A 16,714-nucleotide genomic window follows, 5' to 3' on the forward strand; every position below is an offset into this window, starting at 1 on the left:
ATTTCCCTTTGCGGCCTTCCTCTCCCACCCGGTTTCTCAGCAGAGTCTGCTGGGCTGGAGATGCCTTTCTCCTTTGGAATCTCACCATGCTTTCCTCCTCCCCTGGCCTGCTCGGCCTGGTTCTGAAGATGAATCAGGGCTAAACCAAGAATTCCTGGGATCCGGCCGCGTGTCCATGTCTCTCTCTCTCTCTCTCTCTCTCTCTCTCTGTCTCCAACAGAAGAGGCTTTCGGGCCCTGGGTTTCAGTCCATTCATTCAACATTACCCAAAGGGAATCTTCAGAGACCCAGCGCAGCCCCATCCAACTGGGTGACCAGGGGAGGGTCGCTGACCTTCTCCCAGCCTCAGTTTCCTCAACCATACAACGGGCATAAGGAGAGTGTCGCCTCGTGGGCTGCTGTGAGGTTTGAACGAGTCCATGGAGGTAAAGTGCTTAGAACAAGGTCTGAAGACCCCGGGCACCGGAGGGTCAGCCCTGCAGTCACTAAGTGACCCTCCCTTCTCTGCCCCACCTCCACCTGGGTTAAGGCATGGACTCTGCCCTGCTTTTGATCAGCAGGATGACTTTTTTCCACCACACTAGACCAGGCAGCTGATTAGATAACAGTGGTGGGGACACTGTGGCCTTTTGCCTAATATGGCTGATTCTGTGATTCTGTCCCCACCACCCCCAAGGTCAAAGACCATGGCCCTGGAACACAAAGTTGGGACAGAATGCCAAGATGAGCCTTTGTTGGACACCACTCCCTCCCATCTGGCGAAATAGACCCTTTGAGCCCAGGAAGGCTGCCTGGAGGAGGGGACATCTGAGCTGGGAATTTTAAAATGAGCTGGGCTTTGCTAGGAAAAGAACACGGTGGAGGAGTGCCTGGCAGAAGACACAGCCTGTGCAAAGGCTGGGAAGGCTTTAAGAGCGTGACTTGCCTGAATGTTCACCAAAAACAAACATGGAATGATATGTCCATATTTGATAGACGGAAACTCAAAAATTCATCAACAGATAAATGAATTGCCACACATATCCACACAATGGAATGCTACTTGGCAATCAGAAAGAACCGACCATGGATAAACGCCACAACAATGGGTGAGCTTCAGAAGCACTACCCCAAGTAAAAAAAAGAAAAGAAGAATCATAAGAATCATACTACACAACACCATTTCCGCGACATCAGGGAAAGGGAAAACTCTAGAGAGAGAAGCCAGACCAGTGGCTGCTGGGGACCAGGATGGAGGACTGATATGAACTGGCCCAGCTATCTTGATTTTGGTTGACATATAGGTGAAGTATATATATCCAATACAACCCATCAAATTAGGCCAGTCATAGTGGCTCATGCCTGTAATCCGAGGACTTTGGGAGGCAAAGCCAGGAGAATTTCTTGAGGCCAGGAGTTCAAGACCAACCTGGGCAACATGGTGAAACCCTGTCTCTACTAAAAATACAAAAAATATTAGCCAGGCATGGTGGCACGCACCTGTGGTCCCAGCTACTCAGGAGACTAAGCTGGGAGGATCGCTTGAGCCCAGGAGTTCAAGGCTACAGTGAGCTGTGATCATGCCCCCTGCACTCCAGTCTGGGCCACAAAGCAAGACCCTGTCTGAAAAAAAAAACAACAGCAACAAGAACACCCATGACATGCTATATTTACCACTATGGAACAACCTCCAGTATATTTTAAGTAAAAATAAATAAATAAATGAATACTATTACTACCTTTAAAATATAATGCAATCATGTTGATCAAAAGGCAGATATGTGCATACACATATAATCCCATTTATGTGACGTTCTAGAACAGGCAAGACTGACATATCAATAGAAGCCAGAACGGGGTCACCTGGGAGGATGGGGGATAAGGGGGTGAAAATTCTGTTTCCTGATCTGGTTGCTGGTTACCCATGACTGTGTTTACTGAAAAATGTATGGTGTTGTTCCCTTTATATGTGGGCTTTTCTATACGTATGCTACACTTCACTAAAACCCTTTTGAAACTATAATGTGAAATTAAAAAAAATAAAAGGTTAACTGCAAATGGTCAAAGGACTTGAAAAGACCTTTCTCCGAAGAAAATACACAAATGGCCAACAAGCTCATGAAAAGGTGCTTGACATCATCAGGGAAATGCAAATCAAAGTCACAATGGGCCACCACTTCTCACCCTAGGATGGCTAGAATTTTTTTTCATGGAAAATAACAAGTGTTGGCAAGGGTGTGGGAACTGAAACCTTTGTGCATTGCCGGCGGAAGTGTAACGTGGAACAGCCACTGTGGACACCAGTCTGGCTGTTCCTCAAACAGTCAAACACAAAGTTACCGTATGACCCTGCAACTCCACTCCCCAGAACAGACCCAAAAAGAATTGAAAATGGGTGTTCAAACAACACGTACAAGAATGTGCACAGCAGCATTGCTCGCAATGGGCAAAAACGACCCAAGTGTCTGTCAACAGATGAGTGGCTGAACACAGGCTGATCTGTCCAGACGCGGCATCTGACTCATTCAGAAAAGGGACTGCATGCGTTGGTTGTTTACTATTGTGTAAAAAAGAAATGTGTTTAAAGAGCCAAAAATATAATTTTAGAGAAAGGAATGTGGCCGGGCGTGGTGGCTCACACCTGTAATCCCAGCACTTTGGGAGGCTGAGGCAGGTGGATGACCTGAGGTCAGGAGTTCAAGACCAGCCTGGCCAACATGGTGAAACCCCACCTCTACTAAAAAAAAAAAAAAAAAAAAAATTAGCTGGGCATGGTGGCAGCCATCTATAATCCCAGCTACTCGGGAGGCTGAGGCAGGAGAATCACTTGAACCTGGGAGACAGAGGTTGCAGTGAGAGCCGAGATCGCGCCACTGCACTACAGCCTGGGTAACAGACCGAGATTCCATCTCAAAAAACAGAAAGAAAGGAATGCGACACTGACACATGCCACCACATGGACAAACCTCAAAAACATGACACAGAGTGAAAGAAGCCAGTCGAAAGGCCACGCATAGTGTCTGACCACACTTAGTGAAATGCCCAGAATAGGCAAATCCAGAGACAGCAGATTGGTGGTTGCCAGGGGCTAGGGGAGAAAGGAATGGCGGGTGACTGCTTAATGGGTGCACGGTATGAGAATGCTTTGGAATGAGGTCGTGGTCATGGCTGCGCAACCTTGCAAATGCACTAAATGTCACTGAACTGTACATCTGTAAATGGTTTTGGTGAATTTTATGTTAGCTGGATCTTAATCACAACTTCAAAAAGAAAGATTAACTCCAAATTAAAATGAGATATCATTTCCCAGTAGATGAGAAAAAATTAGGACATCCAAGAAAACAACTACAGGCAAAACTGTTTGGAAACAGGACGACTGTGCACAGCGGGGGTCTGGCCACCAGGGAGTTGCGGACAGTTTCTAACTGGGTCAGGTGTGAGCAAAGTCCCATAGTCTGTGGGTTCCCTGTTCAGACATGGCGCAGAGCACCAGCTTCCCAGCTCCTGCCACGCTAGGGCCACGACCTGCACACCCACCAGAAGCTTCACGAAGGAACACTCACCTTCCCAGCATGATGCAACTTACGTTACGGCTCCATTATTCACCCCTCTGATATTCTATCTTATTCCATTCTGTTTCCAAAATGCTGATCCCAGGCCAGGCGCGGTGGCTCATGCCTGTAATCCCAGCACTTTGGGAGGCCGGGGAGGGCGAATTGTGAGGTCAGGATATCGAGACCATCCTGGCTAACACAGTGAAACCCTGTCTCTACTAAAAATATAAAAAATTAGCTGGGCATGGTGGCATGTGCCTGTAGTCCCAGCTACTTGGGCAGCTGAGGCAGGAGAATTGCTTGAACCCAGGAGGCGGAGGTTGCAGCTAGCCAAAATTGCGCCACTGCACTCCAGCCTACAGAGACAGAGCAAGATTCCGTCTCAAAAAAAAAAAAAAAAAAAAAAAAGCTGATCCCTACCCACTCCACTTATTTCACAACCCACAATCTGATCACATCTGACAGTTTGAAAACTCTGCCCTAGAAAGATTCTCATATGTGTGCAAGAGAGCGCCAGAAGAATTGTCAGACCTCAAAAAAAGAACAGAGGGCCCGGCACATGGCTCACGCCTGTGATCTCAGGCCTTGGGAGGCCGAGGCGGGTGGAGCACTTGAGGTCAGGAGTTCCAGACCAGCCTGGCCAACATGGTGAAACCCCGTCTCTACTAAAACTACAAAAATTACCCAAGCACAGTGACATGCAACTGTAGTCCCAGCTACTCGGGAGGCTGAGGTGGGAGAATTGCTTGAGCCCAGGAGGCGGAGGTTGCAGTGAGCCGAGATCACACCATTGCACTCCAGCCTGGGTGACAGAGCGAGATCCTGCCTTGAAAAACAACAGGGAGCCCAGCCAGGTTCTCAGTCAAAGATAAGCTGGGCTTCTGCACACACGGTGGCTGCACGGTGATTAAATGTCATCAACTTGGAGATACCTCAACGGCAGAATCTTGACAGAAAGACAAATACTGCAGGACAAATACTTTTAGATTTGTCTTTTAGAGATTAGGAACCTGAAGGCATTGAACACACAGAGAGTTGAATGGTGCTTCCGGCGCGGAGGCTGGGGAAGGTGGGGAGATGCAGGTCACAGGGCACAAAGCTGCAGTCACATGGGATGAGTGGTCTGGAGGTTGGATGCACAGCACGAGGACTGTAATTAATATTGTACTGTATACTGGAAGTAGATTTCAGGTGCTCTCACCACTAAAAACAAAGAGGTGGCTGGGCCTCATGCCTATAATCCCAGCACTTTGGGAGGCCGAGGTGGGAGCCTCAAGTCAAGATGGCTTGAGGTCAGGAGTTTGAGAACCACCTGGGCAACATAGGCAGCCCGTCTCTATAAAAAATACAAAAACGGCCAGGCGCGATGGCTCACGCCTGTAATCCCAGCACTTTGGGAGGCCAAGACAGGCAGATCACGAGGTCAGGAAATCGAGACCATCCTGGCTAACACGGTGAAACCCCGTCTCTACTAAAAATACAAAAAAAAAATAGCCAGGTGTAGTGGCGGGCACCTGTAGTCCCAGCTACTTGGGAGGCTGAGGCAGGAGAATGGCGTGAACCCGGGAGGCGGAGCTTGGAGTGAGCTGAGATCGCGCCACTGCACTCCAGCCTGGGCGACTGAGCAAGACTCCATCTCAACAAAAAGAAGAAAAAAAAAAATACAAAAACTAGCCAGGCACAGTGGCACGCACCTGTGGTCCCAGCTACTCAGGAGGCTGAAGTGGGAGGATCACTTGAGCCTGAGAGTTCAAGGCTACAGTGAGCCGTGATCACCCCACTGCACTCCAGCCTGGGTGACAGAGCAAGACTCTGTCTCAAAAAAGAAAAAAAAACAAAAAGAGGTAACTATATGAGGAGATACATATGTTAATCTGCTTAACTGTAGTAATCATTTCACTATGTGTATATATATAGCAAAACAGCATGTTGGATGCCTTAAATATATATAATATTTATTATTTATTTAATTTGAGACAGAGTCTCGCTCAGTTGTCCAGGCTGGAGAGCCTTGACCTCCCGATCTCCCCAGATCAAGCGATCCTCTCACCTCAGCCTCCTGAGTAGCTGAGACTACAAGGCACGCACCACCACATCCGGCTATTTTTTTCTATTCTTTATTTTTTTGTTTTTAGTAGAGACAAGGTCTCACTATGTTGCCCAGGCTGGTCTTGAACTCCTGAGCTCAAGCGATCCACTCGCTTCAGCCTCCCAAAGTCCTGGGATTACAGGCGTCAGCCACTGCACCTGGCCTCAATTTTTATTTTAAAAGAAAAAAAAAAATCGAGTGAAGAAAAGGCTAAAGAAAGAAACAATTGACATTGGCCTCTTGATGTGAATTTTCCAAACACATGAAATAATACTCGATATTTTTTCTGAAGACAAACCCATGTGGAAATGTAGAAAACCATTCAGGGAAATGGAACCTGCAAACAATCTCAGGAGAGGGCCGGGGGCTGGGGATGTGGGAAGCTTTAACTGTCATTGTGAACATGTTATCTCTTGAAAATAACATACGAGCCACCGTCTGAACATTGGCGTACAAGTCCCTCTGCCTGATCTGGTCCCTGTGTTCTCTCTGGCCCCACATCCAGCCACTGTCTGCTACTCAGCCCAGCCCCACTGCCTCCTTGCTGTCCTGTCTAAGCAGCCATGCTTCTGCCCCAGGGCCTCTGCACCTGCTGCTCCCTCCTAACCACGTGGTCAAATCCCTCACACCTTCGAATCTCTATTCACATGCCCCCTTCTCAGAAGGCTCATCCGACCTGCCCCTAAAACTCCTGATCTCCCGACCTGCTGTGTTGTTTCCATGCTGAGTGTGGCCATCAAGCGCGTGGTACAACTAGCTTATCAGGTTTATCGTCCATCTGTCTCCCCTGCCAGGCCATAAACCCACAAGGGCAAGATCCTCAGCTGCTTTGTTTGGTGATGTGTCCTCAGGGCCTGGGACAGTGCTTGGCACCTTGCAGGAGCTCTGTAAATATTTTCTGAGTGAATGAGCAAAAGTGAGACCAGAAACCATATAATCAACATGGAAATGTCTACCAGGTGGTAATGCTAGTCCTCCTTTGTGTGTTTTAAATTTAAGAAGGGATTATTTTTTTTTAAATACACAGAGAGTACCTCCTGTTTAGGCCGAGGCAACAGCTCGGTAAATGTGTGATGGATGAGATGAAGATTTCATAGACATTAATTTTTAGCTCTCTCTTCCCACCACCCACAGCACTTTCCCCTGTACCTGGAGAGGCCCCTGACTCCAAACCTAAAACCCCACTCGCCCAGGTGCCGCCTCCTCCATGAAGCCCGCTGGAATGACCTCGGCCTACAGTGAGCCTGCTCTGACCTCATTGGGATTGCAGTTCATCCTCTGCACAATCACCCGCCCAGGCTAGATGCTATGCTAGGAATTTAAAGACACAAGGATGAACACGATGGGGCCCCTGCCCTGAGGCGCCCCTGCCCTGAGACACCAGGGGAGCAGAATTGTATGGACAATCTGTCCAGCACTGTTCAGGCAGCAAAACACTTCCACCTACTTCACCTCTTAAATCCTCAATGACTCATCTCACAGAAGCAGACACTGAGGCTCCAAAGCCAAATGCCTGACCAAGGTCACAGGAGCAGGGACAGACAGAGCCCCAGGCTCCACATCCATGTCTAGGCCTGTGCCCTCACACTTCTCTCCTAGGCCATCCCCGCTGGGCTCCTTGCACGGGAGCTTCACAAATGAATCATTAACTTGACCTGGCCACTGAATTGCAGGCCTAATTCCTCCTGTGAGAAGAGAAAACAGGCTTCCAAGAAAGACACCTCTGACCAAATGAGCCAAGAAGCCAATTTGCCGAGACGAAGTCTAGTTCTGGGGCAAGGCCAGGCCCTGCCCACTCTGGACCAGCCAGTCAGTCACTGACTACACCCTGAATCCCAGGGCCCCTGGCATCCCCAGCCCCGTGGGGCCTGTAAATGCAGGAACGACAACGACACAGGCTAATCCAATCTGGGACTTGGGAACACCACACCCTTGGCTCATGTTCCAACTTCTTTTCATTTTTAAAGGACTAAGGTAAGAAGAGTAAAATAAAGGGTTTTTACAAGAAACCCACGCATGTGAGTTGCTTAAGCAAAGAGGTTGAGTCATTCCTGAGTCCTCCATTTCCCTCCCACCTAGCACCCATCCAGCAGCAAGGCTGGGCTGCTCTCGCTTTAAAGTATGCCTCAAATCCATCCACTTCTCTCCAGCACCATCGTGGCCCCCATCCTGGCTTGTGCGGACGGGTGCCGTAGTCTCCTCACTGTTGTCCTGCCTCTGCTCTTGCCCCCCGCCCCATTCTCCCCACAGAATCCAAGTTATCCTTTTAAGATTAAAGTCAGAGCATGTCATTCTTCTGCTCAAACCTCCCCTATGCCTTCCTATTTATCTCAGAAGAGAATCTAAATTCCTGACAGTGACCGATGAGGCCTTGCACAACCCAGCTCCCTGTAGTCACTCCAGGCTCCTCCCCCGTTCCTATCTGCCTCGCTCACTCTGCTCCAGCCACACTGGCCTTGCTGTGCTCCTGAGCCACCAGGCAAGTTTCTGCCACAGGGCCTTTGCACTGACTCTTTGCTCCTCCAGGGCCAATCCTTCCCCTGATGCCCACAAAAGTGAGCCCCTCACTTCTCAAGTCTAAAGTCACCTTCTCAGTGAGACCTTCCCTGAGCACTCTTCAATTCCTCAACTGTCTCTTTTGAGCCCCCACTGTATGGCAGGCTCTGCTCTAGGCCTGGGCACTTCAATAGTGAACAAAATGGACGAAAAGACCATTCGTCCTAAAGCAGCCCTTCCCCCATCACATTGTATTCACCACCCTCTTTTATCTCCCTGACATTATCAATATCTGAAATTCCTATGTATTTGTTGGTAAGTCCCCCTTCCTGCTGCCTGGAATTCAGTCACAATGGAGGGAGCTAGAGCAGCCATTTTGAATCGTGAGACCCCCCCTTAAGAATGGAAGCCACACATGAAGAAGGGTGGAGCAGAATAGGAGATAGAAGAAAGGATCCCTGTGATTTCCTGGAGTCACACACCAGCCCTGGGTGACTTAGTCATCAGAGAAATGTCCACTAGACTCACAGTGAGATCCCATGCCATACACCAGAACGGCTAAAATGAAAAAGACTGACAATAACAAGTGTTGACGAGGATGTGGAGCAGCCAGAGTGCTCACACATTGCTGGTGGAAGTGTGCATTGGTGCAATCACTCTGGAATATACTTTTTCTACCAAAGCTGGACATTCACCCTACAATATAGCAATCCCACCCCCAGTATTTATCGCAGAGAAATGAAAGCATGCAACCACACAAAGATTATCCACAAATGCTCATAGCAGCCGTACCCATAACAGCCCCAAACTGGAAACAACACAAATGTCTACAAGCAAGTGAATGCATAACAAATGGGGACACACTCATACCATGGAATGCTACCCAGCGACAAAAGGGAATGACCAATTGAGACACACAATGACAGGGTAAATCCCACACAGGGACCACGTGCATGAGTCCATGTATGTGATGTCCCAGAGGATGGCAAAACCAACCCATGGGGATAGAGGTGGGGGCAGCAGGACCTCAGGGGTGGCTACTGACAGGGAGGGGTGCGGGGAAGCCGTTTACACTCCGTACAGGGGGTCATTATAAGCATGCATACCTAGGTAAAAATCCATCAACCTCTAACCGAAATTGTGCACTTTTCTTTATGTATTTGATACTTCAATTTTTTTAAGGAAAAAAATTAAAGCAAAAAAAAAAATTTTTTTTTTCAGACAGTCTCACTCTGTCACCCAGGCTGGAGTGCAGTGGTGTGATCTCAGCTAACTGCAACCTCTGTCTGCCAGGTTCAAGTAATTCTCCTGCCTCAGCATCCCGAATAGCAGGGACTACAGGCACGTGCCGCCATGCCCAGCTGATGTTTTTTTTTGTTGCTGTTGTTGTTGTTGTTCTTGTTGTTGTTGTTTTTAGACAGAGTTTTGCTCTGTCACCCAGGCTGGAGTGCAGTGGTGCGATCTCGGCTCACTGCAACCTCCGCCTCCCAGGTTCAACCGATTCTCCTGCCCCAGCCTCCCAAGTAGCTGGGATTACAGGTGCCTGCCACCACACCCAGCTAATTTTTGTATTTTTTTTTTAGTAGAGACGGGGTTTCGCCATGTTGGCCAGGGTGGTCTCAAACTCCTGACCTCAGGTGATCCACCCACCTCGGCCTCCCAAAGTGCTGGGATTACAGGCGTGAGCCACCGCGCCTGGCCTGATTTTTGTACTTTTGACAGAGATGGGGTTTTACCATGTTGGCCAGGCTGAGATCTCCAACTCCTGACCTCAGGTGATCAGCCCACCTCGGCCTCCCAAAGTGCTGGGATTACAGGCGTGAGCCACCATGCCTGACCTAAAGCAAAAAATTCTTGATCCAGAGATGGGTACTCTTCAGATGTTCCATACACCCTCAAGTGGTGTCTCTAATAAGACAGCACCTGCAGCCACCAAGGCCCAATCAGGGTCGCAGTCCCCCGTCAAGTCTGATTTCTGAAGCAGAGCAGCAAGGCCAGCCAGGAGACCGCCGGGGGCCCTGGAGAGATGTGAGAGGTCTGGGGTCCCCTCCTTACTAGCAAAGGGACTCTGACCACTCCCTGTCCCCTCAACCCCCTGCCCATCCTCCACCTACCAGCAGGCGCCTGATACAACTTCCTGTGCCTCAGTTTCTTTACCTGTAACAAGGAATAAAGAATAGGACCCATGCAGGAGGGACAGGCCATGTGGACATAATGTGCTGAGAACGGCCCTTCGACGCTGCGATCTTCCTTCCAAAACCCGGAACTAGGGTCTAATCAATAGAAGAACAACGGACAAATCCCGGCAGAGGGGCGTCCCGCCAAATCCCTAGCCGGTGCTCATCAACGCAATCCAGGCCATCCAAAGCCAGGAAAGTCTGAGAACCCGCAGAGACCAGAAGAGCCTAAGGCAACGTGAGGGACAAACGTGATTTGGGGCCCTGGGTGGGGTCCTGAGACAGAAAAGGATACGAAGGAAACCCGAATCCTGTCTGGATGTTAGTTATTACTGATGTATCAACACTGGTTCATTCATAGCAATAAATGTATCCCATTCCATTAAGATGTTAATAGCAGGGGACACTGGCTGTGGGATATGTGGGAACTCAGCACTATCTTCCCAATTTTTCGGAAAGTCAAACTGTTCTAGGCCGAGCGCAGTGGCTCACGCCTGTGGAATCCCAGCACTTTGGGAGGCCAAGGCAAGTGGATCACTGAAGGTCAGGAGTTGGAGACCAGCCTGGCCAACATAGTGAAATCTCGTCTCTACTAAAAATACAAAAATTAGCCAGGTGCGGTGTCAGGCACCTGTGGTCCCAGCTACTTGGGAGTCTGAGGAAGGAGAATCACTTGAACCTGGGAGGCGGAGGTTGTAGTGAGCCAAGATTGTGCCACCGCACTCCAACCTGGGCGACAGAGTGGGACTTCGTCTCAAAAAAAAAAGTTCTAAAATAGAAAGTTATTTTAAAACAAGCAGGCTCTGTCGCAGCAATACAGGGAGGGCCAAATCAGTGCCTCACTGAATCATATTACAGCTTCAAGCAAAAGGAAAAATGTGCACTTCATATTTATGTTTTTCCAAGACATTAAAGTCTTTTTTTAAAAACATTGAAAATTTCAAAAGTTCATATATTAAAACTTACAACATTATTTTAAGCTTAAATATTTTATTTAAGCCCACCCAAACCAGACTATACTATCATGTTAATGGCCTGGCTTTAATGGAAGCATTTCCATTGTATTAGCTTCCCACTGCTGCTGTAAGAATTGACAATTGACACTGGCTCAGATCAATACAAAGTTATTATCTTACTATCTTATAGTTCTGCGGGGGAGAAGTCCAAACTGGGACTCCCCCTGAGACGGGATGAAAGTCATGGTGCAGACATGTGCTTCCTTCCAGAGGCTCAGGGAGGAATCCATTTCCTTCCCTTTCCCAGCTTCTAAGAGGCCTCCACATTCCTTGTCTCCTGTCCCCTCATCACTCCAACCCCTGCTTCTGCAGTCACATCTCCTACTCTGACCCTCCTGCCTCCCTCTGACAAAGATCCTTGTGAAAGCATCGTGGCCCCTTGGACAATCCAGGTTCATCTCCCATCTCAAGATCCTTAACTTTTTTTTTTTTTTTTTTTTTTTGAGACAGGGTCTCACTCTGTTGCCTAGGCTGGAATGCAGTGGCGTAATCACGGCTTACTGCAGCCTCGAACTCCCAGGCTCAAGCAGTCCTCCTTCCTCAGCCTCCCACATAACTGGGACCACAGGCACACACCACCACGCCTGGCTAATTTTTAAATTTTTTGTAGAGATGGAGTCTCACTATGTTGCCCGAGCTGGTCTTAAACTCCTGGGCTCAAGAAATCTCCCACCTTGGCCTCCCAAAGTGCTGGGATTACAGGTGTGAGCCATCATGCCTGGTGTGAGATCCTCAACTTAATCACACCTACAAAGCCACTTTTGCCAAGGAAGGTCACATATTCACAGGTCCTGGGGATTAAGATGCCAGCATCTTTTGGGGACATTGTTCAGCCTGCTACATCCACCCAGAGACCCCAGAGCATCTTCCCACACAGCCACCCCTACAGGGAACACCCCTGCACCAGGGAGTGTGACATTTGCCCCGTGCACCCTTTCCTCCCCCCGCAGCCCTATCTCGGCCAGAAGGCAGGCTTCGCTACAGACAAGGTGGGCCTGGCAGGAAACCCAGTGTCCTCTTCAATGGGAAGCTCCATGCCCAGGATGCTCACACATCCCCCCCTGCACTCAGACACTCAGGGGCTGGGGCCTGGTGATCTGTGTTTTAGCGAGCCCTCCAGCGTCCAGACTCCAATGCACCATGAAGAGCCATGGCTGTATTAAAGACACTGATGGATGAGGCAATGTCTGGCATGAGCCCCGGAACAACGTGGAAAAGGGGGAACTGTATGGAGGCACGTGCAGAAGGCAGGACTTGGTATCTCCTCAGCAAGTTACAGGGCGCATGACCATCACACCGGTCTATTTTTATGTATGTTTTAATTTTTTTTTTTTAAAGACGGTCTCGCTCTGTCACCCTGGCTGGAGTGCACTGGCGCAGTCCTAGCTCACTGTAGCCTTGAACTCCTGGGCTCAAACCATCCTCCTGCCTCAGCCTCCTTGTAGCTGGGACCACAGCAGCTTCCGTCACTACACTCAGCTAATTTTTTTATTTTTTGTAGGGGTCTCACTATGTTGCCCAGGCTGGTCTGAAACTCCTGGCCTCAAGCAATTCTCCTACTTCAACCTCCCAAAGAGCTGGGATTACGAACGTGAGACACTGCACCCAGCCCTTGAAATTTTTCATAAGTTTTTTTTAATTCACTCAAAATTTCTTATACACCCCATCCTCCCCACCCCCACTAAAAAAAACACAGACTAGGTCTTATCTCTTCTTGAACCAGATGCCACAAACTGGGCCCATGGGCCAGATTTGACCAGTAGATGGGTTTTGGATCACAAGATATTTCAAAATATTTGAATCTGTCAACAGTATCTTAAACCAGCAGGTAAATTCCAGCCTTTTGGCTTCTTTTGGGAACCTGCGTGATGTCCAGCTCCAGACCTGCATGCCACGTGGCCCAGCCTGCTGGAGCAGAGCAGCAGCCGCTTCACAGATGGGGTATGCCCTCCAGCTTGCAACAGACCCCACCACTCCCTATGACCTCATGCCAGGGCCCTTCCCCTATGTATGTTCCTGCAGAGTTTGCAATCCCTGTCCTATAGTAACACATGATGAGAACGCGGCATTCCTTCATTCATTCACTCAATCATTCATTCATGAGTGATTTAGCTGCCTGAGCACCTAAAGTGGGCAATCAGTGCTACAGGGGTAAAGTTAATCCAACAGGATTCCTGCCCTTGTGGACTGAGCAGCAAGTGGGGAAAAGGACATGCAATTCACAAGTGACTCAGGTACACAGTAGGAAGAGCTCAGGGACATCATACATATTCACTGGCACGCACTGACAAGCACCAGAGTTCTCGCGCGTGCGTCACTGGCCAGAGTGTCCGTCAATACACCCACCTCGGAGAGCCACTGGGCAAACTCTACTGAGGCAGAGCACGATGTCCTGAACTGCTGAAGGCGTCTGGAAACCACCACCTCCCGTCTCTCAGGAAGCACAACAGTAAACATCTGCATTAGAGAAGCCACTGGAGGCAAGTTTTATGCTGTTTCTAGCTCAAAGCATCCCATCTAAAGCAACGCTTTCATTTATTTAAACCTAACAATTAGGCCGGGTGTGGTGGCTCACACCTGTAATCCCAGGACTTTGGAAGGCCAAGGCAGGAGGATCGCTTGAGCCCAGGAGGTCGAGTGAGCCCCATCTCTACAAAATATTTTTTAAAATTTGCCAAATGTGGGCCTGGCGTGGTGGCTCACACCTGTAATCCCAGCACTTTGGGAGGCCGAGGCGGGCAGATCACAAGGTCAGGAGATCAAGACCATGCTGGCTAACACGGTGAAACCCCGTCTCTACTAAAAATACCAAAAAAATTAGCTGGGTTTGGTGATGGGCGCCTGTAGTTCCAGTTACTCGGGAGGCTGAGGCAGGAGAATGGCGTGAACCTGGGAGGCGGAGCTTGCAGTGAGCCGAGATCACACCACTGCACTCCAGCCTGGGCGACAGAGTGAGACTCTGTCTCAAAAAAAAAAATTTGCCAAGTGTGGTAGTGTATGCCTGTAGACCCAGGTACGTGGAAGGCTGAGGCAGGAGGATCCCTTGAGCCCAGGAGATCGAGGCTGCAGTGAGCCATGATCGTGCCACTGTACTCCAGCCTGGGTGACAGAGCAAGACCCTGTCTCAAAATAAAATGAAATAAAATAAAATAGAATAAAGCTAACAATTCATCTGTGAGGCAGGTAGTTATTCTCCATTTTACTGATGAAGAAGGTGAAGTACAGGGAGATTAAACCACTTGCTTACCCAAGAGCACAAACCTGATAGTGGCACAGTCTCGACCTCGGGTCTGACACCAAAGCCTGGGCACTGCCTTGGTAAAGGCCCAGCGCAGGCGTGGCAATAAGGAGCTTGGAACAGCGAAGAGAATGCTGGAAGGCGCACACAGTCCTGGTCCCCGGGCACAGAGACGAATCAAGCACAACCTCTCCTTCCTCACCAAATCAGGGCCTCGTCCTGCTCCCCAGTTGCACCTCCGTGATGGGAACTCCAGGCAGCCCACCTCTACTTGCTTTTTCGGACAAGAACAGTTTCCACCAGGGCTGATCCCAGCCCCACTGTTTCCACACAAGTCAGATAGCAAATATGCCTTCTTTCAAACACCCCAACCTCAATAAAGCTGGCTGTTTTCAAGCAAAAGCATTATTCCTGTCTATTCTTAGCAAGGTTTCAACAAGCTATGGCCTGTGGACCAAAGCCAGCCTGATGTCTATTTCTACTCACCCCACAAGCTAACAATCGTTTTACCTTTTGAAATGGAAAGAAGGGAAAGAAAGGAAAGAAAGAAAAGAAAGAAAGAAAGTCAGCCAGCCGGGTGCAGTGCTGCACGCCTGTAATCCCAGCACTTTGGGAGACCAAGGTGGGAGGATCACTTGAGGCCAGGAGTTCAAGACCAGCCTGGGCAACATAGTGAGGGCCCCCCCCCCACACGCGCCCACCAATCTAAAAAAAAAAAAAAAATTAGCCAGGCATGGTGGCACATGCCTGTTGTCCCAGCTACTCAGGAGAGTAAGGTGGGAGGATAACAAGCCCTGGAGGTCTAGGCTGCAGTGAGCCATGATGGTGCCCTTGCACCCCAGCCTGGGTGACACAGTGAGACCCTGTCTCCAAAAAATATATTAAAAATAAAGAAATAAATAATTGAAAGAAAAATGCCATTTCATGACATGTGAAAGTTATATGAAATTCACATTTCAGTGTTCATAAACGCGGTGGCACTGGCCCACAGCAGCCACTTTGACTTGTATCTGTATCATCAATGGCAGCCTCAGCAATATAGCAGCAGGGCTGAGCAGCTGAGACACAACCCGTGCAGCCTGCAGAGCTGAACATATTGACTATCTGTCTCTGTACAGAAAAGCACGCCAACCCCAGCCTAGACCACACAGAAATTCAGGAAGGGCCGTCCCTTGCCAGGCCAGCTTCATGGGTGAAGCCGGATCTGGCCATCAGGGAGAGGGCCAGGGCTGCAGACCTAGTTCTGGCCTCCGCTCAGTCAGCCCCTCCCACCCAGTCCCCTGATGTGCCACACAGAGACGTGAGTGCCTCCCCATCCTCCCCGGTAACAGTGCAGAGAGAATGAGATGACCTAGGACATGTGCCTGTTGTAAAGAGGGCACCCGGGTGTAAACATGCCTCAGTGAACTATTGTTACAGGAGCCTCCCTGAGCTCACCACTGGCTCCAGTTCAAGAACACATCATGAAGCCAGCCAAGGTCTTGTAAAATAGGGCAACGGTGGTTTGGGCCTGGAGGAATCAGAATCTCAGAGCTGCCTGCTTCAAAGGCTAAGTCTCTTGCAACAGGCTCAGCATGTTGGAATTCCACCCTGGCCAACAAGCTGGTGGGCCGTCGGTCTACCATCTACAAACCAATAGCCCAATCCATTCAAGCAGGAGGGGCCGGTACCATTTCTCCCTCCAGGTTAAACCTTGCCACAGTTCTTTTTTAATTTTAATTGGGGTAAACATAAAATTTACCAGCTTAGCCGTTTTTTTTTTTTTTTTTTTTTTTTTGAGATGGAGTCTCACTCTGTCGCCCAGGCTGGAGTGTGGTGGTGCGATCTCGGCTCACTGCAACCTCTGCCTCCCAGGTTCATGCAATTCTCTGCCTCAGCCTCCCGAGTAGCTGGGATTACAGGCGTCCACCACCATGCCAGGCTAATTTTTGTATTTTTAGTAGAGATGGGGTTTCACCATCTTGGCCAGGCTGGTCTTGAACTCCTGACCTCATGATACACCCACCTCAGGCTCCAAAAGTGCTGGGATTACAGGCTTGAGCCACCGCACGCCTAGCCCAACTTAGCCATTTTTAAGCGTACAGTTCAGTGGTATTAAGGACATTTGCAATGTTGTGCAATCATCAACAACATCCATCCAAAGAACTCTTTCATCTTGCAAAACT

At 49.2% G+C, this 16,714-nt stretch overlaps 1 protein-coding gene across 50 annotated transcripts in view; it reads right to left on the bottom strand.

Annotated features, from left to right (window-relative positions):
* Positions 1–16,714, bottom strand: part of SCARB1 (scavenger receptor class B member 1) — a 91,970-nt gene that overhangs the window by 44,046 nt on the left and 31,210 nt on the right. For 2 of the 50 annotated variants that reach the window (XM_077955831.1, XM_077955827.1), the window contains exon 1: positions 3,543–3,921. The exons of the other annotated variants lie outside the window; for them this stretch is intronic. The gene's annotated coding sequence lies outside the window, so the exon portion shown is untranslated. Of the gene's footprint in view, positions 1–3,542; positions 3,922–16,714 lie in introns of those variants that run through there. 50 annotated transcript variants of the gene reach the window in all.

This window comes from Macaca mulatta, chromosome 11 (genome assembly GCF_049350105.2).
Source record: "Macaca mulatta isolate MMU2019108-1 chromosome 11, T2T-MMU8v2.0, whole genome shotgun sequence".
Classification (NCBI taxonomy): domain Eukaryota; kingdom Metazoa; phylum Chordata; class Mammalia; order Primates; family Cercopithecidae; genus Macaca; species Macaca mulatta.